At 34.6% G+C, this 25,560-nt stretch overlaps 1 long non-coding RNA gene across 1 annotated transcript in view; it reads left to right on the forward strand.

Moving 5' to 3' along the window:
- LOC134653278 (uncharacterized) overlaps positions 1-4,048 on the forward strand; it is a 61,848-nt gene extending 57,800 nt beyond the window's left edge. The window contains exon 2 of the long non-coding RNA XR_010097244.1: positions 3,833-4,048. This is a non-coding gene — a long non-coding RNA (uncharacterized LOC134653278). The remainder of the gene's footprint in view (positions 1-3,832) is intronic.
- Positions 4,049-25,560: the final 21,512 nt, after the last annotated feature.

Below are 25,560 nucleotides of genomic sequence, written 5' to 3' on the forward strand. Positions count from 1 at the left end.
AGTTGGAACATTTCCATAACGCAATTTCAAGGACATAAATACGTACATCACGTACATATTTTTTATGGGATTTCGTTTCGAGATGAAGCTACTTATCTCGAAAAATTAGATACCTACTACTGAACATAATAATAGCATAAACTATCAATATATAAAACTAGCTATTTAATGTTTTTAATAATCATGACTGGTCCAAGATACAATCATTACTTAGAAATTAATTCAAAGCATAACATTAACTCAATCTAATGACATATTTATGAGCTGTGACATAAAGTAGGACGTGTATGCGAATAATAAATCTGTCGTGAAAGTTAACGCCCGGTCACAAATTGTAATTTACCGTCATGTGTGCCGAATGAATAGTTAAACTTCGCCATTGATACACACCGTCAGAGAGTGTTAATATTAGAATTATTATAAACAGCTTTTAGTGTTAAATACTAGTCTAGGCTTCTACAGTGCGCTGCAAAAGTACATACCTTCCAACTTCGTGAAATGTGGGTATACCGTTTCGCAGCTTAGTGTAAATGTAAAGCAAGCTGCAAAATTTCATGGACACATTATGAATGAAAGTCATTCACAAGCCATGCACTTTTTGCAGCTGAGTGTAGTCACAGAAACAAATTGTTGGAAAATAATAACTATATAAGCATGTAAAATTGTACATGGTTGTGCGTTGTCTGCCAGTAACCAATTAACGGGACTATCTTGAACATACATAGCAAAATAAATATTTGTTATTGTAAACACATATTTTTATAACGCAAACGATCAGAATGTACAAGGAAATTAAATAAATACAGATGCAACGCCTATTAGATAATAAATATTAATAATTTTAGTTACTGTTTTACAGGTTGAAAGCGCTTGTGCATAAATTGTGTAGTCATGAAATCAAACGTATTTATTTTCTAATTATCTACATTGAAACAGAGATACTTAATTTATGAAATTGTAATACAAGTACCATTTAGCAAACCAATGCTATTGCGAAATGGAAAATTGGTTAACTTTAAATACATTTAATTTGAGTTTTCAACAATTTCAAATCTATACTTCTTCGAAATAGGTATACGAACCGAATGAGTTTATAAACTGTAAAGTCACTGCTCTGGGCAACTAAAACAACAGCATTAATACTCGTATGTAGGTTACCTAAAACTTGACTATGTGAAATATACCTACGAGTAAAAAGAAAAAAAACGAGTTTTTAGAAAAACGAGCAGAAGGCTTAGGAAACTTATTTGTATATTCCATATATCTGAATTAAAACTAAATAATAAGTCAACTGAAGAACTTAATAAATGGAAACACGAAATAAGGACGGTCATTATTAAAATTATGGCTACAGATCGAAGAATTACAGCGTGCATGTGCTGGTTAGCTTAAGTCAATAAGTTTACTTCAATTATATCAGCAATCGTCATTTATGGAGCCTGTACGTTGCTCTGCTCTACTTAGCTACAGCATAAATCTCGAAACTAAACAAGAACAATGCCAATTACTTGTTTCATTTATGTGACTTATTAAAACTTTTAACTTTTGAGGCAAACCAGTCAAATTGGATTCAACGCCCAACAGACTGGCTTGGCTTGTTGTTTGTCAACTCCAATATTTAACTTGTTCCCTGCAGTTTCTAAGTTTCTTCTACCAAGAGCACAATGGCTTAGAAAATAGACGACATTCCCGTGTTTAGTTTGAAGTTGCTATATGGTTCGTGTTCGGGCGGACTCGTGATAAATTACACTGAAGCGCTCGGTGCGTGCAAAATTGAATTTGTGGAGAAAATTTTTCAATCGAAAACTTTAGAGGAGGAATTCGTAACGATAGGTTTTAAATTTTCATGCAATTCACTGGAATCAGAATCACAATATAAAACTTTTTATTTACCTAATACACATCCGTTTAAAGTTAAACCAATGAAATGTGGGTATTAGTATTCTTCTTTGTGACAACAAAGTTCGAACCCGGTAACCGTTACCAACTTTTAGCCTGTCCCCAGAACTGATGGTAGACAGTGGCGGGTCCCGTCTCGTTCTGAATACTGCCTATGGCTACGCGGAGAAACCATAGAGGTTCCTTTCCTTATTGACTACAGAACCCTAAAATAAACTCCGGCATTTTTTAAATTTTGATTATAAACCATTTATGTATTTAATCGTATTGCAAACATATTGTAAAAAAAAATAGAAACAAAATATAAATATAAACCACTTTATCAATGTATTAAGCCCTTACGCAAAATATTCTGATTTTTAGCCGCGCCGCCCACAACTATCTACCGGGATCGGAAATATTCTTCACACATGCTTAGGTACATCTATCTTTAATATTGTCGAAGCAGCTCGTTCGTCGGTGAAGGTAGCGAGTAGCTCGAAGCCCACTAAAATGCGGAACTAAGCCCTAACTGAGACTAGTTAGACGAACTTTTCCCGCAGCTTTCATTAAGTCCCGATGAGTTTGTGCGTTTCCGCGGGAGATGGGTGGGAAATCATTTCATAGACTGTTCGAGGCAGTTGCAGGGGCTATAAAGTATAGTATGGGATACATTTTCCTACTAGCCGATGGCTAATAATTTTATTTGAAACATTATACCTATTTGAGATGCCACAAAATATTCGCTAACAAACTGTCTTCAGTTTAGCGAAAATATTGTACGAGTATAGCTAGTCCTAGGTCTTTTTTTATAAATAAATATATAAAATACCCTATATAGTATGTCCCCAAATTTTTTTCTAATAATAACCCTGATATAAAACATATTTAAATCGCTGGTGGCCTAGCGGTAAGAGCGTGCGACTTGCAATCTGGAGGTCGCGGGTTCAAACCCCGGCTCGTACCAATGAGTGTTCCGAAACTTATGTACGAAATATTATTTGATATTTACCAGTCGCTTTTCAGTGAAGGAAAACATCCTGAGGAAACCTGACTAATCCCAATAAGGCCTAGTTTCCCCTCTGGGTTGGAAGGTCAGATTGCAGTCGCTTTCGTAAAAAACTAGTGGCCACGCCAATTCCTGGGATTGGTTGCCAAACCGACCCATGGCTCCCATGAGCCGTGGCAAAATGCCGGGACAACAAGAGGAAGATGAAGATGATTATGATAAAACATATTTAAATACCTGCTACACTGCAGCGGTACGGGGTCAATTCGACCACATTATAGTTAAGAGCTAATGGCCGCATAAAGGAGAAGGATGAGAATAATTGTCGACTTCACTAATTTTAAAACAAAACACACGTGCTTGTTATTTCGTATGTTTCTAGAATCTCCGATAAACAAAACATTACAAGAACCGTCCCATCTTCCCGGTCTATCCATTCTTTATCTTTAACTACCCAATTCCGTCAGCATAAAAAGCGCTTTCTTGCCATTTAGCGCTGTTTTCGTCCTTTTTACCTCAAAACCGAGGCCATAACACCTCTCCGGGGTGCGGTAATATTTGCATTTAGAGCGAACGACTGATATTCTGACCTTATCGGGGGAAGATTGTGTTTGGGCTCGAATTCTGATGACACGGCGAGATGATACGAAAGTATGTAAGTACCTATATAGGCCCAAATATCTAAATATTTACCCACCTACGGCTTATTTTAGTAACATAAAAACAACACACCTTTTCAAGCGAGCCAATGTTCCAAACAAACTATAACTGCCAGTGCAGACACAATTTTTAGAAAAGACGATTTTATTATACAATTTTTAAAATACCCATTATTTATCAATAACGTAAATTAACAATCTTCTTCTTCTTCTTCTTCCTCGCGTTGTCCCGGCATTTTGGCCACGACTGATGGGAGCCTGGGGTCCGCGTGGCAACTAATCCCAGGAATTCACGTAGGCACTAGTTTTTACGAAAGCGACTGCCATCTGACCTTCCAACCCAGAGGGTAAACTAGGCCTTATTGGGATTAGTCCGGTTTCCTCACGATGTTTTCCTTCACCGAAAAGCGACTGGTAAATATCAAATGATATTTCGTACATAAATTCCGAAAAACTCATTGGTACGAGCCGGGGTTTGAACCCGCGACCTCCGGATTGCAAGTCGCACGCTCTTACCGCTAGGCCACCAGCGCTTTTTTTAATAACGTAAATTAACAATAAAAATAAAATAAATAATTAAAAATGTAATAAAATCGCCTTTGTAAAATCCAGTCCTTCTTTTGGGAAGTTGGTTGAATTTAATATTCCTCCTACAAATCCCGCTTATTTTCACCTGATTTACCTGCTGAAAATCTACCCTCTATAATAAGGTTACAAACGAGGTGAAATTAAAATCATGATTAACCCAAAATGATATGAAAGCGGCAGTCAGGTCGAATCGCACAGGGTTGGCAACAAGTACGAAGAACCCTCTGAAATATGATTATAATATCCAGCCCTGTGTTTCCCTCACCTGTCCGTGATGCTTTTGTTTTTTGTATCCTTACCTAACGAGCATCCGTTTTGCGGTTAATTTGAATGCGTGTTTTTGTTACCTACTAGAATTTTGTGATTCTTGTTTCCTCTTTTCGGTGAGATTTTTTGTTTCTTTTTATATACTTCGTGAAATTTATGAGTTCTGCGCCAATAATTTTGTTCATATCTGGGTGAGCCAACTTTTCTTGTTATTCGTTACTGGTTTTATGTTATTTAACTAAACATACATATGGCAGTTATAAGACTTATAAGTTATAAGCCCTTTCCATAATGGGTCATCTAGTTAGCATAATAGTATTTAGAACGTATAGTATGACCATAGAGAAATATAGTAAGACAAGAGTGCTCACTCCATACATCAGTTAGACCATTAATTTCAGTGTCTACATCTAGCATTGAGTAGCGGAACTATCAGTACTGCTACTTGACAATAGATGTAGCACCGACCGGAAAGTCTTATCTCAACAGCATAAGACTTTCCGGTCGGTGCAACATCTATTGTCAAGTAGCAGTACTGATAGTTCCGCTACTCGATGCTAGATGCTAATAGTCTTTTTGATACTAAAACGGATGTATGGAGTGAGCAATCTATGTATTTTTTTCTTTATGGTATGACATTTCTTCTAACAAACATCCACCCATCTAACATTTTTCCACTGTATAACAATAGGAAATGCCAGTGTTTGACTGTAGGTCACAAATTGGCTGATAAAAAAGACTTGTGTAGTTGCTTCAACTTTGAGACAGCGTCCTCACTGACACTTTGCATTTTATAATAATGACTAAGCTTCCAGACTGGCTAATCTCATTATACCTTTATACCTTTAATACGGCTTGCATAACTTACCCAACTCACCACCTCAGCATGACCTACATCCAGATTTTTATATTAATTGTTTCGTTCTCTTTCTCGCAAGGCCGCGCGGAGATTAATAGCAACATTTATCAGACTTTCGTTTGTTTTGAGTGTCGCTGTACCCGGAATTAGGTTGTTCACGAAATGTGCTGCTAAGTCTCATAATCCAATTTAAAATATTACTTCCTTTACTTAAATTGGGCATGTAAATAAAGTCAGCTCGTCGCCGTTGCTATCCTCTTAAACTGATTAAGTTGTCTGTATTTCTAATTGTTCTTAGTTTTATGTTTGTCTTTATAAGTATTTTGCGTCGGCGTTTTCTCAAAAAAAACTTTTACCCGTGGTTTTACTCTCATATAATTTGTATACCTACGTTTAGAGTGCTTCACTGTAACGGGATGCACTTTCTGAACGAAGGTAGCTTAATCATTTCAGTTTAAATAATGTGCTAGGTAGGTATGTTTTTTTATAAAAATACCTAGCTCAAAATGTCACTTGTAAGGTTCTCGTGAATACAGAAACGTTAAATATATATTGAATATAACCATCATCATTAATTTAATTATTCAAAAATGAACCAACTTATGGCATTACAACGATGGAATTATTTCGGATTTAAATTATAATGAGCACTACCAAATTATTAAGTATTTATTTATCAACATTCACACAGTCAGCAACAACTATCTTACATATATTTTGGAACCTATCTATTTATATAGGTATAACACATTAATGTTCCTGTCTGTACAAGACAATCATGGATTAAAATAAAATATCAGTGTTCCATAAGAAATATTTAATATGTAAACATCACACAATATACACTTATGCCGCTAAAGTATAATAACAACAGATAAAGCCGCTACTAATAATATAGAAACGTTTTTAAACTTTTTAACACGCTATTGGTCTTTTTGCTGACGCTTAATTTGATTGCTGTCGGGCGGCCCACGCAATAATCTGCATACATTTGCAATCGGGATCCTGTCTAAATTAAAATGAAATTGACATCGGCACGATAGCAACCGGTACAGCGCTTAATGCGCTTTACGCAGAAAATATACTAGCAGAAGCTTAATTGCACTCTAAAACAATGAGTAAAACACTGTAAGCCATTTGTTCCATAGTAACTTTTTTCCACGTAGGTTAAAATGTCGTCCCTGGACAGGAATAACAATATTGGCTCTGTAATTTCGACGATAAGGTGGAACTCCTGTAACAATAAGATAACTTTTAGTAAATAAAACATTCACATACCTAATCATAAAATAAAAATAGCGATTGATAATCAAGCACGTTCCTTTTTTATTATAGACTGACAATCTAAAGGTTTTTTCGGTTTTTAAACTTAAGGCTACGTTTACTTTAACGTACCTATTTACATTGTATGTAAGAATATCAGCGACAAAAAAATGATGACGCATTTTTATTTACCGCCTTTGTTTTAGCATTGGACGTCGTCAAACTAAAAGCTCTCTTATATTAAAAGTTAAAAAGCACTGTTTCCCTTGAAACTGAGAATATAAGCATGCCTATTTTAATCTTAGGCATAATTCATCGAAACTTTACGAGGGACGATCATAAAAAAATATTACCATAGAAAGGAGAAGTCGTAACATTATAAGACTCAAACATTACCTTGGCCTCCGTATTGTATTTACATTTTTAATGCCAATTTTCTATGGTTCATGCTGAGTACTCTACGCACGAATGCGTGGGTTTTAGCCCTTGTACAATTACGCAGTTAACCTGCAGTAAAGGTTACTGCGGTCTAAGCGAACGCTAAATGTTTGTAGCCCCGTACCTACATCGGCTGTAGTCACAGATATTTCGTAATATAGGTAATATTATTCACATAAAACACAACTTGTGTGAAGACCAAGTATTTTGCATCCATGCATCACATCTATACTATTGGAGGTTGCATATATGTACTGACACAATATGTTGTAAACCTATTACTGTCTAAACTCGAATGTAATGTCAATGTCAGTGTCTTGAATATAAAATATATGGATTCTACCCAAAACTAGCCTTGAATATCTGTTCCACTTATTCTGCTGTAAACCAAGAGTATGGTTATTTTAATGAACCATACTCTTGGTTTACAGCAGAATAAGTGGAACAGATAGTCAAGGCTAGTTTTGGGTAGAAACCATATATTTTATATTCAAGACATTGACAATAAATAGACAGTAATAGGTTTACAACATATTGTGCCAGTACATCATATGCAACCTCCAATACGCCCTCTTAAACTATTACGGACATACATAATTACTTTTGTACTCGTCTGTACTCGGTACATAAAATAAAATTTATATTCTAAACTATTGTGCCTGACTGTACACAAACATAGAAATCCGACAACAAATTAAATCGCATAAAAAGAAAAACTAGAAAATTATTCTATTACCTAACACAAAACATTAAAAAAAAAACATATAACACATATGAAACACCTAACTGCTCTAATCCGCCCTCTTAATAGGATAATTTGACAGGGATAAATCCTTCAAAAAACCTTTTAACTTTGGGCCAGAAACACTCTTAGTTAAGATGTCCGCTATCATTTTATCTGTTGACATATACCTTATTTCAACTTTATTAGTAAAGGAAGAAAAGAGTCGTGAAATGTATGGAATCCAATACATTCTACTACTCTTCTTTTTTCGCACATACTCTATAATTGTCGCACGTAAACGAAGATACTCGAGTTCATTTTGAACCATAGTTGGGGGCTTTTAGACTATAGTTGGGTGGTTTTACAGTACTGCAATGTACTTACACAAAAAGGACTTCTTCACATATTTTCACAAGCATATGTGTTGCGCTGCCCACATTCAACATTTTTTGATGTGAAAACTTCTTTAGCGGCGCTGCGCACTTTTTGTGATGGGAAAAAAATGCTAAACTCGCGAGAGGTGTCACGTGACCGTAAGACGTAAGACGGATACGTGACCTGATCGAAAAACTGTTACTTCAATGTCTTTGAGTTTTTCTTTATTGATTTAAATGCCATCTAGTGAGTTTCGCTCTAACTTGTATTAATATTACTCGAGTACTAACAGTGATGTGCTTAGGGGTTTCAAGTAATGCGACTAAATAACGCCAGATGGCCTTAACCTCAATTATACATAGTGCTGCAGACATTTTACAACAGTGATTGAGTTTTCACTTCTGCCAGCACTCCCGGAGTGCAACCCGTTGTTTTTGGTGACCTCATCCTAATAATCAATACATTTTATTAGGAGTCTTTCTATGATATGCCTACATTGCCTATTGGAACCGGAAATGGGACAGTTTCCTGAAAAATTAAGTTCATAAATCTTATAAAAGTTATCCAAATCAGAACCAAAGAAAAACGCCACGAAACTATGTCGGTCTAACTAAATGCCTGGAGACATGCCAAAGTAAACTCGGCCCAACTCTAATATAATTTTGTTCCAGTTTGGAAACAAATCTCATATTCCGCTGCAAGATTGCGTCCATATGAAGTCTGTTATCTATTCAATATTGTCAAAGAATCTATGCTGAAAGTATAACAAGGTTTGCAATTTTGCAACCCTTAGGTATGATGTTTTTTTATCTAAAATTAACATTTATAATTTATTAGATAATGATTACTTACTATTTTATTTTCTTTGTCACCTCTTACTTAACTTAATTTGTATAGTACAAAAACATGACAAAAAAAAACAATAAATTACAATGAAACTAAGTACAAACTACAAACGACTAAGATTATTTTAAGTATTATATTGCATGTAGTTTAGTTTTACTGATTAGTTTGTATTTTTATTTTTATGTCCCAACAAATAATCAGTTCAAATTGGACTTTTAGAGCTGTATATAGTTACTCAGAATAATTCTGCGGATATCCAACAAAGACATAAGTACCTAACTTATATAATTAAGTAGTAGATATTCATGACAAATTGCTTGCTGACATGAACTACGATGAACTGAATGAAATTAAAAGGTACATATTATTTCTAAGTACACAAAGGATTTTCGTTATATGGGCGTTTTTTTTGTTGTCCCCTACACTTTTTTTTCAAATTTGGGATTTTTTATGTTATTTCTACTCAGAATCACGAGCTCTTTCTATCCTAATAGGAGAAAAAAAGTGTCCCAAAATTTCCATACATTTTTCGATCTTTCCATTCCGCGACCGCCATACAAAGTCTATGAAAAATGGTGACGTAATGGAAATAAAAACCTTAGGACACTTTTTTTCTCCTATTAGGATAGAAAGAGCTCGTGATTCTGAGTAGAAATAACATAAAAAATCCCAAATTTGAAAAAAAAGTTCAGGGGACAACAAAAAAAAACCGCCCATATAAATGTTTGAGTAACTTAACAAAAGTAGGAATTTACTTACAGTCATTATATTTTGAAATACATCATTCTGAATTGAATGTCAATTTTATAAATGAAACCCAGACTGTTAATAAATACCAAAAATCAAATCTACTTAAAATTTGGAGTTCTGTAGTCAAAAAGGAATATTTTGTTTCGCCATGTTAGTCCATCCGTCCGTCTGTTCACGGCTTTACTCAGACACAGTTATGTACCTAGTACTAAAAGCTGGAATGTGGTAAAATACAATATACACGTATAGCCTGACCAGTAATATATGATATTTGTCAAGAGGGCGCTGTTATTCTCATGTATAGGGTGACAATTCAGTGTAGTATGAAAAAATTAGTTCTAGTGAAATTCCGCAACATGGCGCACCCTCAATAGATCCTGGTTCACCTATATATTTAATGGGGACGACATTCATCAGTAAATTAAAAAAAATATTTTAACACTTTAAAAAAAAATTAAGTGTTATCTTTAGACCAACTATTAGTTAAATGAAATAACATTTTTGATATATTTTCGAAGTTCTATTTGTAGCAGAAGATACGCAATACTAAAATAAGCAAAACAATAGGTCATGGTCTTGACGTGTTTTTTTTCTTTCAGATTTAAGTACCTTAAACTTTCCTTTAATATTCCTTTAATAATCATGCAAAAATATTCTGAAGTAAATAATCCTACAATGAAAAGACATTTGTATTGCATAAACAATATGTACGTATAAGCATTTCATTATTTTGGTAGATCTTCTTAATGTCCACGGCAAAAGAGCCCGATATGGCCAAATACATTTTCGTCAAAAAATGCTCCTGGAAACCTTACAAAAATACGTCGTATTGTGTGATAAAAAACCTCATATGTTCCTTTATGACAGGTGGAATGAAGAGAGGGCTAGAAAATACAACACATTGTACATAACGAAAAGCACCTCCAGGAAACATATTATTATGACAAAAATATTTTATAAGGAGAGATACGAACGAGTGAGCTCATACAATTTACATTTTGATCACAACTGCCAGACTCGCTTTTACTTTGCCAAATAAAATGGAATTCTGTTACTACCGAGACGTCACTAGGGAATTTCGTTAAATAAGTGAGAAACTATATAGTTAAGTAGTGAGTGAGTGAGCTCAAACACTCAACTTAAATTTCTATGTTTAATAAATCAGTAATGCTATTTTAATTAGATTGCCCTGTTAATAACATTTTTAAATAATAAGTTAAACATAGATAGTTTGGTTGCTAATGTTTTGCTTGTAAAAGTAACTTTTGTAACTAAGAAACAATTATTTTTTTAATGACTAGAATTTCTGAAATAAAGTAAATGTCTTTGCAAGTATTTTAATTTAGACGAACGATGTTTTCTAAAGAACTATAAGGTCTTGTTGTCAAACTCTGATACGAAACTTTAGTACCCATTCCTCTTGAGTCCTATAAACGCTACTGCTTTTATTTTATCGTACTAAAATTTATTGGTATGCCGATTTGTACCTCGCAGTATACAGTATTAAGACCCGATTTGTAAAACTGAATTGTTCAACTTAAAAAGCTATTACTGAGTTGTTGGCTGTGCAATTTAAAAACCAGAGATTTCAATTTCAGAGCCTAAATAGTAAATAATATTTATTTTAGTTTTATCACAAACCAGACATTATAAGAACAAACTTTTTAAATACTTAAAAGTCTTCATGCACGAATAGTTAAATTTGAATGGGTCTGTCTTCCTTACCATCTGCCATTGCTGTACATGTGGTCTAGTTATTTGACAATTAGACTATCAAGAAAATTAGGCATCAAGGTGATATACCTAGGTACCTCTATATTATTGACCTACGATTTATTTATGATGAGTGTATTACTGCAGCTATATGTAAATCACAATAATTAATACCACATCATTAATTATTTTAAATTCAAATGGCGGCAGTTCTATTTAAACCTCTATATTTCTCTTTCTCGCTAAATTATTGAATTGCAAATTGGGTTCTTAAGATATAAAGCTACTAGCTGTGTCAGAGTAAATATGTTATGTAACGGACGAGTATTAGGAATAACTAAGCCAGTAAGTATTTTATAGTTACGAAGTCTATTAGTTTAGGTAAACTATAATGGAGATCCTATTATAGTTTAAACTAATAGAGTTCACGACCTATATAAATATCAGATCAAATAACAGTCAGCATCAAATATTTAGGTACTGCCAAAATGGCCAAAGTGCAAATGTGTATTTATACTAACTGGATGAAAAAAATTGCTTAGCAACTAAAGAAATAATGACTATTTGTTCTGTTGATTCTCACGGCATTGCAGTATTGTCAGCATCAAAGTGTTGAAAAGAAATTTGTAATTTTGTCACAGTACCATAAATACTACGAGTACTGCCATAAATATTAGTTTTAAAAAGATAATTCAGTTATTGTGGACATAATATGAAATTATAAATGCTGCAGCCACAGGTCTAGTTTTAGGCGTCATCTCATACACATAGATAAGAGATATAGCAGTATAGACCTGACGCTGGCCCAGTGTAGACTCATTAATTGGAACAAATTAATGAGTATATAAGTATAACCTTATACTCCCCTCTCTCCAACGCGCATTATCAAATCAACTCAATACAGTTTTAACACCAACTTATAAGTTAGTTTGCATTTTTTTAAGCGATGTTTCTGGCTGCATCGGCATCTGCTTCTGCATAGGGTTGCATCACGTTCGAAGTTTGTTGAAGTTGAATATGAAATGTTGAATAATTTTACGGTTTAGACTCACTTTGTTTCGGAGAGCCTCGGAGCCTTGTTTCGGAGGTCTCCTTTCTCAAGCACTAACAGTGCGAGCAGCGTTCACGACGGCCGTGTATCGCGATAAAACAAGTGAGTCTAAACCGTAAAATTATTCAATGTTAGTATGTCTTACAACAGTTTAAATTGGATATGAAATGTTATTTAAAAATTTTACCTATTAAAAACGAGAGCCTCTTCCAGCACATTTCCGAATCTTGGCACCCCATCACGATCGCTCGTGACGGTCGCTTGTCTCAATTCAATAAGGCTCACATGCAAATTTGTGTTGATTGTCCCCTGTATCGGCAAATAATCGATCCCACTGTCTGACCAACCTCGTGTCGGTGCGAATACTTGGTTTGCAAATACGCTTTGAGCAGGCCTTTGTTGAAGGTTTCGTATGTAAAGTGGGTACTCGATTTTGATATTATGTAACTGGTACTTGGTAAATCAAAACAGTTTACGTAATCGTTCTTTTGATCGCATGTGTAGACAGCCCTAAATATTTTTAACATAAATGTGCCGCTCATATGAGTAAAAGCGATGGAAACGGCGACAATAAAAACTCATAAATATGAAATAGGGAAGTTGTAACCTAAATATTTACAGAAATTATCTTTTCTTAGAGAATTAAAAATCACGAATTTTCACGTCACTAAAAATACGTGTACCTTCTCGGTAATCATAAATAAATATAATAAATCGTTTATGTTTCGTGATACACTTAGTTTACATACAAAAGTAACATTATAAGCTATAAAACATACATAATTACATATTGTTTAGCACGAATTATGCTCGCCTCAGCATAATGCTGACCCGAGTAATCATCAGCATTAATAGGGTGTATTATCTTCTAACAAAACAACCGCATGTTATCCAAAAGGAACTTGTCAACGCGGGCTTAACAAGCTCTCAGAAATGTGTAAATAATACAACATTATTATAGCATCGTACTAAGCCTTCTAATCAAAACCGAGTACATCAGCCATGTATACTCAGTTCTAACGTAAGCCTCAACACGTGCTGAAGACGTATATGCACGCGTGTTAATGTACAAAACATACGAACCATATTTGCGGCGCGGCGCTTGAATCTGGTAAGATTGAATGGTGAAAAAAAAAGCGCTACTAATACTCACTTCAAATTCATGACAATTTAATATTAAATATAACTATTTAGGCTATGTAGATAAGACTTCACTTACCTTAAAGTATGGCCATCCCACTTACACGGTCTACGGCTGCCAGATTTACTTTAAACTTTAAAGTAAATCTGGCTTTAAAGTTTAAAGGACTCACACTGTGATACAAGTCCCTAACTGACTACGGTGTTTCAAAAGTTAAACCAAGTGGGATAATCTGCCCATATGATTATTATTTATTTTTGTTAAAACAATATGTAAAAAAACCTACTCGTGTTTATTTGTTATTGTTAGTTTTACGACTTCGAGTAAATATTGACAATTAATTTACCCAATTTTTTTAAAATATACATATAAATATCTTAGATTTAAAGGTGTGCTATGAAAAAAAGTGTTTATACTCAGACTTGCTAAATAAAACACGCTTATTGGTACATGCATATGGCCTTCTTTTCGCATCACGGTTAAATTTCGCACACTCGGGCGATATGGTCAATGAATATTCGTAGAGGACACTGAGCGAATGATGGTGATTTTCATTTTAAGTTCACTTGTCACTTGTGGAAATTGTCAGCTAACAGCGCCACAACACCGTGTGTTCTGTCTTTAAGCGCAACCTTATAATGTGACGGATAAAGCACTGGTTATTTTAGAAACACGGTAAACATGTGCTATTTATTCTCTTAGATACGTTGTCATACGCAAAGTTCGTGACGTCCCAACAATTTTCAAAACTTTGCCGGAGATATTGCACTTCTGATAACTAGCGCTTTCGTGTACATTAACATTCTTCTTAGAAATAGATACTACAATGACATGTAATATCTAATTAAATCGTACCTAATTTTAATGGTTCTCTTATTTCAAGATTTCATTTCTCATGTTTTTTAAACCAACAGATTTACTATAAAAAAAAAATTTAGAGATTCAAACGTTCTAAATAAATGCTCGACAAAAGGTTTAAAAATTTACGTTGCAAATGGGAAAATTCTCCAAATTCGCAATGTCTGACGTATCCCGAAAACTAATCACCACTTCTGGAAATCTACGAGCAGAATCATTTCGTCACGAATTTCTCCAGCATCGGATTTAATTGATGGTTTTTAGTGCATGTAGAGTAGTTCATAATTGGACCTCTGTAAGTACGCTAACGAGAGCCGCGCACATGCCAAAACACGCGTTGGGTTTCCAGGAGGGTTGGCAGAGATTTCACAGACTGCCAAATTCAGAATACTCGCTGTGTCCTTTTCACTACCTAGTTATCAAACATTTGAAAGACTGCGACGGCATGATACTGGTTTTCTAACTCTAGTTATGACACATGCTTTTGTAGTTAGTGTTTGTATTGTCTGTTGTTATTAGCTAGTTGATTTGGAGAGCTTGCGTCAAATGTTTTGAATTCGGTGACATAGTTTCGTACTGAAATTGGATGGATTTACCAAACCAACGTTCGCAATTATAGTTACATGGTTGCATATAATGTATTAAGTAAACATTTTTATCTACACACATGTCGTTAGTGCTCTATAATGCGTTCAGAAACCGTAGGAAATGACAAGCTTTATTACAACCAATTTTACTATGAGAACTTTCTTATCTGTGGTAGTAGGAAAATTTGTACTTTAATGTACATAACGTTATCGATTTTGATCTCGAGTGACATAAGAATAGGGACTTCATTCTTTTGTCTAGGAGTTTAAAAAAACTACGAATGTGTGACGTGCGTGAAAAAAGTTTTCATTTACCGCCATTTGACGTACAGTTGACGTACAGTTTAGTTAGTTTTAAGTATGTGTATAGATAAAGTACTGTATGTAACTGTACATAATTAGGCATTATATAGCAGTCACATAAACTACTATTATAGCAATAAAATAAACTAAACTGTAGCAAGTTAAAATGTGAACTTACTCGTACCAAGCATCCAAATTAGAATTTCGTTAAATTTCACCTACGATTGCAAAGCTTTTCAACATATCTAGAACATTGAAATGGTCGAAGAGTCGGCAGTAATGTCGCGCTGCATAACTGCCGCTAATGTCATAATCGCTGTTGCTGCCCGGAACTGTGACATTTGCGGCAGCAAAGCATTCGGCACCGACAGTAATGTAGCAATAATAGCTGTAATGTAGTAGTATTAGCTGGTGCAGTCTGGTTCCGAACCTCACCTTAAGCTGAATTAAAAAATATAAGAAAACGGCAACGGTGACGTTAAAAAATTTCCTTTCACGGCTGAGTCTAACAGCAAGGCAAGTATTCCAGGGTAAGTAGGGATCAACCGGGATCAACTTTTACTATTTATTTCTATCCTCTTCACTTAGTTTTTAAAACCCGAGCTAAGTCTTTTAACAGCTTTATCCTAGACGAGACATAATATACAGGGTGTGACCTGTAACACGAGCAAAAAATTAAACTGTAGACTGTACGACCTCAAACTGAACAACATTTGTTCAGGGTAAAATAATGTATTGCGAATTTAGTTATGTTTATAGCGTGACAAGCAACGTCAATTACACTGGTGACTACATTGAAGATAACTAATATTTATCTTGTTTGTATGAAAAATAGGAAATCTAAATTCTTCATAATAATTTAAAGTCGCTGAACAAATGTTGGTCAGTTTATTTTTTGCTCGTGCCTACAGATTAATTTTTCCTCGTGCCTCTCAGTCTCAGTCTAATTTGTAAAGTAGGTAGGTACCTAGTAATTCTATTTCACTAGGTAGGTTATCGAAAACCTTATGTCTACATTTTATTACTTTTCTATGTTTATCTTTATCATGAAACTGTTTAAGTGTTACATAAGGCGAAGACAATTTGTGAACTAATATTTAATTATTTTGTTTGAAGTGAAAAGGTGAAGTTTTGCTAAATTAGTTTTCATTAAGACGTTAAACGAAGTTGAAACTTAGAACAGGAAATTGAGCAATTTTGGCATTACGTCGCGTGCAATACGGGTTTAACTTATAGATGACATGAATGTATAAATTTACAACTTGTATCTGATTAAGATTTGCTTAAATTCAAAATGAATTTGACACGATAATAGAACTTGTATTTGTAATATCAATAATTAATTTAATTGAAACTGAAACTACAAATAAAATTTGCTAGGTAGTTATATAGGTAATAATGAGTAAGTACAGAGTTTATTTTAATTAAAATTAATAAAGCCAGTTATAATTTTACGAGCTACACTACATTATAGGTACAGAATGACTTGGTTCTGACCATACCCTGTATACTTTAAAAGCGTAGGCAATATTCCAACTCGGCACAAAAATGAAAGTAATAATTAACTTGTGTCTTGAAATTAGTAAACAAATTCTCTGTAACAATAATTGCTTTCCGATACCAGCCTGCTTAATGTATTTTAACTGCCCAATTATTCTAGCGTAATGATTATTTTAGCAACATTAATTAACAATCAAGTAGCACTGTCTACAATGCCTAATAAATTCTCTTTGTGGACAAGCAAATAGGTTGGAATGAATTATTTACACAATGAAACAATGAATAAGCGCTTCATCAGAAATTAAAAGCACTTGAGATCATTGGAACCGACCCTTGTCAGTGGAACTTTCAGCAATGCCGGCTACCCGGCTCAAAACGTTTTTGTTGAGCCCCTAAAACGATACGCCAAGTGTAAATTAACATAGCCAACAGCATTGTTCAATATTGAAGTTCTGATCACTTTGATTAAATTTGATAAGAGATACTGTAGTGGACGGAACTCCGGTGAACGAGAGCGAATTTGTAAACATCGATGTTAAAGATGGAACGGAAGTTATATTTAATTACACAAACGGGTCTACCGCGATATAATTTCATTGTTTTTACCTTAAATTCCGACGTTAGACCCGTTTGTGTAATTAAATATGTGTACAGTCGACGTCAAAGATATATTTACAATTGAAAGTTACAAAAAAATCTTTACATTAAAATAAGTTGCCATGTAATGTGACAAGACAAGTACTTGTTTACGTGATATATTACAGTTTTATATTTTCACACAATGTGCCCAAAATATGTTTACACTATTTAATCCATGTAGTTTGCCCCTTTTTCTGACGTATGTTCATTTACATGACAAGTTACAGAATAATATTTACACCCAATGTGTCAAACGTGATACACGTCAAGAGCAACATTTCTGTTTTTACGTTTCATGATGCATAAAAACTTTTACGCATTCTGCTACAAAAACATATTTACACAATTCACCTGTTTATTTACTAATTTCTTTATAATTCACCTATTTCATTCTGGCCTACTTTTTATTTATGAAACCTCCTTGCTATAATTTTCTTTACCTTCTTACTTATTTTTATTAATTCATATTAAGAATATTCATATTAGCTTTTGCGTTTGACATGGCGCCGAAAAGGGTTAACTTATAATTCTTCAGTATCTATGCATTTACAAAATAACCGGCCAAGGGCGAGTCGGATTCGTCCATTAAGGGTTCTGTACAATTGGCAAAAAATCACGTTTGTTGTATGGGAGCTCCACTTAAATATTTATTTTATTCTGATTTTAGTATTTGTTATTAAACTTAACGGCACAGAAATACATCGTCTGAAAGTTTTAACTATTTGTGAGATAGATGCAGTCTGGTGACATACAGACAGACGAACGGACAGTAGAGGTTTAGTAATTGGGTCGGTTTTAACCTTTGGGTACGAAACCCTGAAAATCAAAAATACTGAAAATGGTTTAAATGTAAACATCGGAATTACATACTCGACATAGCATTGACGTCATCTAAACGAACGAGACAAACAGACCATTTGACAGTATGGTACTCTTTTCGACGATTGTCATTATTTGAAATTAGAATGCAGCTTTCAAATGTTTCTAAAGATATTTATTTAGCAGGAGGTATAAAACTGTTTATGTATGGTTGATTGTAAATATTACATTAGATCTTTACATGCAATTTAATTTGGTACATAAAAGTAAATATTATTCTGTAACTTGTCATGTAAACGAACATACGTCATAAAAAGGGGCAAACTACACGAATTAAATAGTGTAAACATATTTTGGGCACATTGTGTGAAAATATAAAACTGTAATATATCACGTAAACAAGTACTTGTCACATTACATGGCAACTTATTTTAATGTAAAGATTTTTTTGTAACTTTCAATTGTAAATATATCTTTGACGTCGACTGTACAAAACGCGAGAGTTTAAAGTTTTATATGGAACGGAAGTTGTCAAAGCTATGTAAGTTATTAGATCACAAATTATTTATTATTTGTAGACAACGAGGTGCTAAAAGGTAGGTATTGCCCAAAACTACTTAATTGTGTATGGGGTAGGTATGCGATGCGACGTATGAATTTTCGATTTTACAATATGTACACTCCTTTTTTTTGGGCAGTCGTGTAAAAATGGAATGACTCGCAGTTGCTGCCAATTTGAATGAAATAACTAGCATTATTAAGGTGTTTTTAAGGTTTGTTACGATATTTTTTATTAGTAAATCGTATCAAGTTTGCCTCATGGAACACTGAAGTATAATATTGAAACATGGCATTAACCGGGTTATTTATTTTAAGGAACACTATTTAACACTTACCTGTGTACTAACCACTGTTGTGAGTATAATGCTGTCATTGTACATTAATGTTATGGTTTAATATCAAAGGAAGATTGGTACTCTTCCGCAGACATATTATAAGACCAACGTTATTATGTTCCATAAAAGAAGAGCACCTAGGTTTATGATGAGTTTTCTGATAAAAGAGAACGTAGAATTTATACGGTTATTCTTTAATATTAATAAAATTGAAACATTTTATCGTCCAAAGCACCCGAAGATAGGTACACTGTGTTGACGGTGAAGGGTCTTCATTAGGCAGTACTAAGTTATCAATGCAACATGATCCTAGTTCACCAGAACAAATACGTATCTGCCTACTGTGAGTGATATTATTTGGCACAACGTTCACCTTAGCTTAACATTAAACTTGCGAATGAGGCCGCTGCAGACATGCCACAAATTAAGCCAAAGAAAATTGCTACCATCCCCAAATGGCTCAAGTGTCGCTTCTGAGCATTACACAACAAAGGATAAAAGGCCCAAAAATATCTAATTAGAGAATCTTCATTGTAAAATAAATAATGGGACAGATAGCAGAGCAGTGGCGTTGAACAAAATTTCAATTATATCAGTGGAGGAACACAAACGGGCCGCGTTTCCTCCGTTCTCGCCTTCGGCCTAGAGTTTCTGTTTACATTTTGTTAACGGAATGGGAATTTAAAGCGAAATTTCTTACGTACAAATGTGCGTTAAAAGCCAGTGTGCGAGAGAAATTAGTTGTAGCGTGAAATCGTCGACTCCGTTTTGGACGTTTTCTATAACTTGAGAGCGACTTGTGTCAGGCTTACAGACGTGTATACCTACCTATTATGAAAGGGACCAGCTTCGTGAAACTTATGTGCCTACCTACGTATAAATTACGGAGAACTTGACGCATGCAAAATGGATCGGATTATGTTTGTTAGCGACCATGATATATATTCTACCTATATTTTATGCTCGCATACTTATATACAAGCATTTAAATTAACGAAAATATGTGACCCACGGTGAGTTCATTCTATTGGAGGTTCACTATTTTCTCTACTTCACCAGTAAAATAGCTCTAAATGGAAGGTTTTCAAAAATCACCTACCTACATAATACTCTTTGCACCCTTAAGGCCGAGTGCGCCGCGAGGGTGAATTAACCGATTTCAAAAATACATACTTTGGGAGAATGTTCTACAGATCAACCTAGTTCCAAGCTAAGAAAAGCTTTTGTAGGTTACTCTGTATGCTATACGATACACATACATACTTATATAGATATGATATAAACAAATGTAACATCCAGCTTGCATGGTAGCCATGGTCATTACCGACTGGACAAAGAGGCCGAAGGAATTTAAACAAAAAATAATCTACAGGGTGTCCCAAGAAGTAGTGATATACTGAAGCTGGGAGGTAGAGGACCTAGAAGGCTATCTGAATCACTCCCATGTATGTTCCGCGATTTTTCGTATTTTCGGAGTTATGATTTTTTTTAATTTTTCACCTATCGCCGAGTACGATGAGATTTTTATTTATGGTGACGTGAATTATTGCGGTAGATGCTTGATTTTTTTTGTGTGCTAAGCTGATAGATAGGCCAATTCAGCATGGTAACATTTACTATCGTTAGATCTCTGAATGGACTTAAAAAAAAAAATTAATGCCAAGAAAGATAAAATTACCCAGTATGTTTTATTTTTCTAAGCGCCCTTGAAGTTGTGAACATAATCGCGGAACATACATGGGGGTGATTCAGATAGCCCTCTAGGTCCTCTACCTCCCAGCTTCAGTATATCACTACTTCTTTGGACACCCTGTATATATCTCGCGCGCGATATACCTACTATTGCGGCACGCTGGAGATGGGACTCTGAAATAAATGTCGTAAATATAAATAAATGTAACTGTTAATTCTTTTATTTTATTAAGTCAATTCGTGGAATAAAACGTAGCAAACAAACCTTGTATCTATATACTGGTATTCTTGGAATCTAAACAATCAGAGCCTAAACTCTATAGGGGCATTGCACTGAAAAGGGATTTACGGCAATAATAATTATACTATAGCTGACCTAGATATTCGATATTAGAGAAGGCAACGTGATTTCGGAGTGACGGGTATCGCTTTAGGTATAATATATCAATCTATTCAGCTTCTAAACCCTGTATATTATTATAATGTATTTGCTTGTTCTTTCACTAAGCTTGATACATTTAATCTACATGAAAAAATTACATTATTTTGTACCTACTCGTTGGTACAACATTCAATTCTAAATTATGAAACCTAGGTAAACCGTTTATTCACCTTCACTAGTCGTATTAGTGCGGCATTGTAGGTACTTTATTTTCAGTATGAAATCCTCAAATCTCCTCAAACAGGGTCAAAACTGACTTTGCCGCTCTGTGTCTCGGGCTGCTAGAACCGTCGTTAAAAGTTTTCGGGCAGATAACACGATTACACTTTTTCGTTTCGGAACTTTGTAGAAGTCACGTCTGCCGGGCGGTCGTTACGCAGACGGTTCTTCTTAGCCGGTTTCTAACGCAGTGTTTTTAGTTGGCAATATAATTTATATATTTGTAACTACCAATTAATTTATTTTATTCAATAACATAGGTTAGAGGTAATTGTACATTTAAAAAAAGTAACTTATCTAAATAAAACTAAATTAAAACTAAAATTAATACTAAATAAAATCAAACAAGAAATTGGGCCCCTTTATGTATTTAAATTAAATTTCATGACATAATAAATGTGTACAGGCAAGTCTCAAAACTTTGAGGTCGATTACATTTTAATAATTTAATTATTTTCACATTACATAAATACGTAGGCGTTTCATTAACATTTATTTTAATAGCTAGTAGAATAAAGTTATGAGTTTCAACATTTATCGACCAACCTATTAAATGAATAATCCAAAACCAAAAGTATTATAATTATAATTGTTCATTCCTGATTTATAATGAAATGGTATTTGCTAACAACAACGACCCATAATAATGCATGCATACATATTGTCCCAATAAATCATAATTATTGAATGAAACATAAAACGTCGCCAAAAACATTGAATTACAAAAAGTGTATTCAACCAGCCTTTACACTTTAAATCAAAATTTACCAACAATTTAATGCAAAAGCTCCAGCTATTTTAGAGTGCCTTCACTGAAAACATTTCATAATTCATTCTGTGCACTAACCAAAAGGATTTATTTGCCAAAGAGGAAAAATAACGACGGGCAATACTTACAATTACTTAAACTAATTAATCGGTTGTTTTCCTGGATCGTAACATCAGCATACTTTTTGCTTAATGAAGCGAGTAATAAAGTACGATATCTGATTTGCCAGGGTTGCCCCCGTTATTTAATTAACCAGTAAGGAAACTGGAGGCGAATTGGGATTTGACCCGCGATATGGCTCTCATAATGTTTGCCACTTTTATGTTGGTAGGGTGGGATAACAACGATTGTATGTTGTAAATGATGCCACAGATTATAGTCGTAGCATGTAGTAGTAGTCAGTGCTTAACAAAGAAATACTATAATTTTTATATGCTTAATGTCAGCATGCGTTGCGTAGTCGCATCAAGTTCGCTTGAGACTATCATTAAGTATACTATCAATTTATTTCTAGGTTTGGAATTTGGGTTTAGTGTTTAGTGTGGTTGTTTAGACAAAAAATTTAGTGAATATGTTATATATAGTTAATATGTTTTAATAGGAATGAGTAAACTCTGAAGAATTTTTGATCCATCTTGCAGTTACCAGTATGAAATAATCACACTAATTTTGAAAAAAATCCATAAACGCCAATTTTAGAACACATTGCTTAATTACATAATTTTTTACTCGTGTTATATTGATTTCTTTTAACTTACAAAAACTAACTGCAACATATACGATAGTAGTTCCTTTTAACCATGTTGATGTCGCCAACCCTAGCTTAAAGGGAGTATTGCAATCTTCTAATGGGTCGGTCTCAAGTGTACGCCTAAATTATTGTTAGCCTCCGCACTGTTTTCCGCCACTTGAACGGAAAAATCCACACAATTTGCCCAATTTGCCAATAGCTGTGCTCGTACACAATTAGCTTCCGACGCTTGGCAATTTGCTTTGAATTTTTAAATGCTGAGGGATGCTTCGCTTTATCTTATTTTTCAGACTTGATGCAGTTTTTTTTTGCTATGGAATATTTTTTCATGGCCTGAAAAGGAAAGGTACGTTATCGGAAAGGTATGAAAAGAGGTTCGATATCATGTCTAATATAAATAGTCTCTCATCTTTTCAATAAAGAATATCCTCTTCAGATAATACATTTTAACAATTTAATCATTTTTGGATGCTTAGTACCTAAATGTGTTTGTTATCAATTGATGAACCAAAATATTCCGCCGAATTAGATTTGAACTGAACATTCGGACGAATATTCGTATTCGGCAAAGTCCATATTCAGCCCATCTCTAATATAATTTTCGGTAAGTAGGTGCCTAATAACAGTTTTAAGTGTTAATTGAAAACTAAGTACAGATTTAATATAAAACAGTTAATTAATGCGCGTTCAATTTTCACTGAACACTAAACTGGTTTGCAAATGACTCGTTAAATTTCAACTAACTCTAATATTTAGACAACTACATTAGATATACCACACCTAAGCAAATATTTAGTATCAATCTACGTAATTAACTCCTTTCATTAAGAATTGTCCTTTTACCACTTGCTCTAACCGTTAAAACAATTACGTAGTTTAAACTAACACGTAACTGGCCAGAGACATATTCAGTTCTAAATAACCAGCCACCTTTTGCGCTACGAAGCGGTAAATATATTTGTAACAGGGTCTCGCCCAAGGACAAATGCAAACCGCCATGAAATTAACAAAGCTACGGGCTCGTTTTTCGTCGTCGGGCAGCGTTTAACGGTTGATGACAGCCCGCGGGCGATGCTTCCAAACAAAGGACTACTGTAAACTGGACCGCAAGGGAGAGGACGTGTGGTGCAAACCACAAGCTTAAGCTTTATGTAATTAGAACCTCCCTTATGAGGATAGTTCGGTTCGGATTCTGATACTGGCAGTAACTTTTAGAACATTTTCCGAGTACTTATTTAGTAAATTGATAAGTAAAATATTTGAGATCTGGTTCCAAATTTTGGAAGTTGTTCTAAACATGAAGAGCTGACAAATGTAGAATCGGGACGTTTCCAAAGAACCAGCACCAACAACCAAGAAGCCCTATTAAAACTGACAAAAATCTGCATCTAAGGGCCACTTGCACCATTCACTAACCCGGGGTTAACCGTTAACCCAGTGTCAAATTGTACTGGTAACCATGGTAGCTCCAGGTTTAACCGGTTAACCCTGGTTTAGTGGAATGGTGCAAGCGGGCTAAGCTGCCTAAAACTTACCTACATATGTTATTAAAACGGTTAACGTCACGCGCATACATGTACGAGTATGTAGGTACACTTAAACACTCATCCATTTAAAGGAGACACTTCATACATATAATTTATTAAAATTCAAACGTGACGAAACTTTCACTACTTGAACACTTGATTTATTTATGTTACACTCTACAAAATGAGGGCAATAATGGATCTATAGGCCAATTCTAGTTTTAATTATTCGATCTGTTTCCGATATGATACTAATCTGTCAGTGTCAAAAGTGACGTTTTTGGTTGAAGAATGTCATCAGTATCATATCGGAAATAGATCGAATAACTAAAACTTGAATTGGCCTGCTAGATTCGTATTCGGAAACACTATATAAATGACTAATTTCACATAAATATTAGTGTGTCGCACTTAAACACATGAAGGTGGAGCACGTAATTTAATTTCAGGGTCGATTTAAGATTGGTACTCATGTTTAAAATAACTAAACGATTCCCTCTTAACAGTGACCATACGACTACAGTAGTTTCCTTTGACCACATAATAAATAATAGTACAGAAGACTCACTCTCTAACAAAACGCGTCTGTTACGATCAGGACAGATATGGCCGCTAGGTGGCGACAGCGCCACGCGCGGCTTATGGCTAGCCACCAAAATTGGTGTGGAACGGATGTACTTTTAGCTACCTGTAGCAAAGCGACGAAATCACGGAGTGAGCCACGCCTGCTTTGACTTGGACCCATGTCTGAGACCACAACAGCGACGTGGCCGCTACACCTGGTTGAATTTCGCAGCGGTCATGCCGAACTTTTAAGGGTAAACGGTATACTTGTTAAGGGAATTATTGCTATACCGAATGTCGCCTCAAATGTGTCAACAAATTTACCCACGTTTTATTTGGATATTCATTTTCATTCATGTTTATCCGTACCTAATACGTATTTTATATATTTATGTTAAATCAGTCATCACTGTCATCAGATTAGTTTTTAGGGT

This window comes from Cydia amplana, chromosome 13, assembly GCF_948474715.1.
Source record: "Cydia amplana chromosome 13, ilCydAmpl1.1, whole genome shotgun sequence".
Lineage (NCBI taxonomy): Eukaryota > Metazoa > Arthropoda > Insecta > Lepidoptera > Tortricidae > Cydia > Cydia amplana.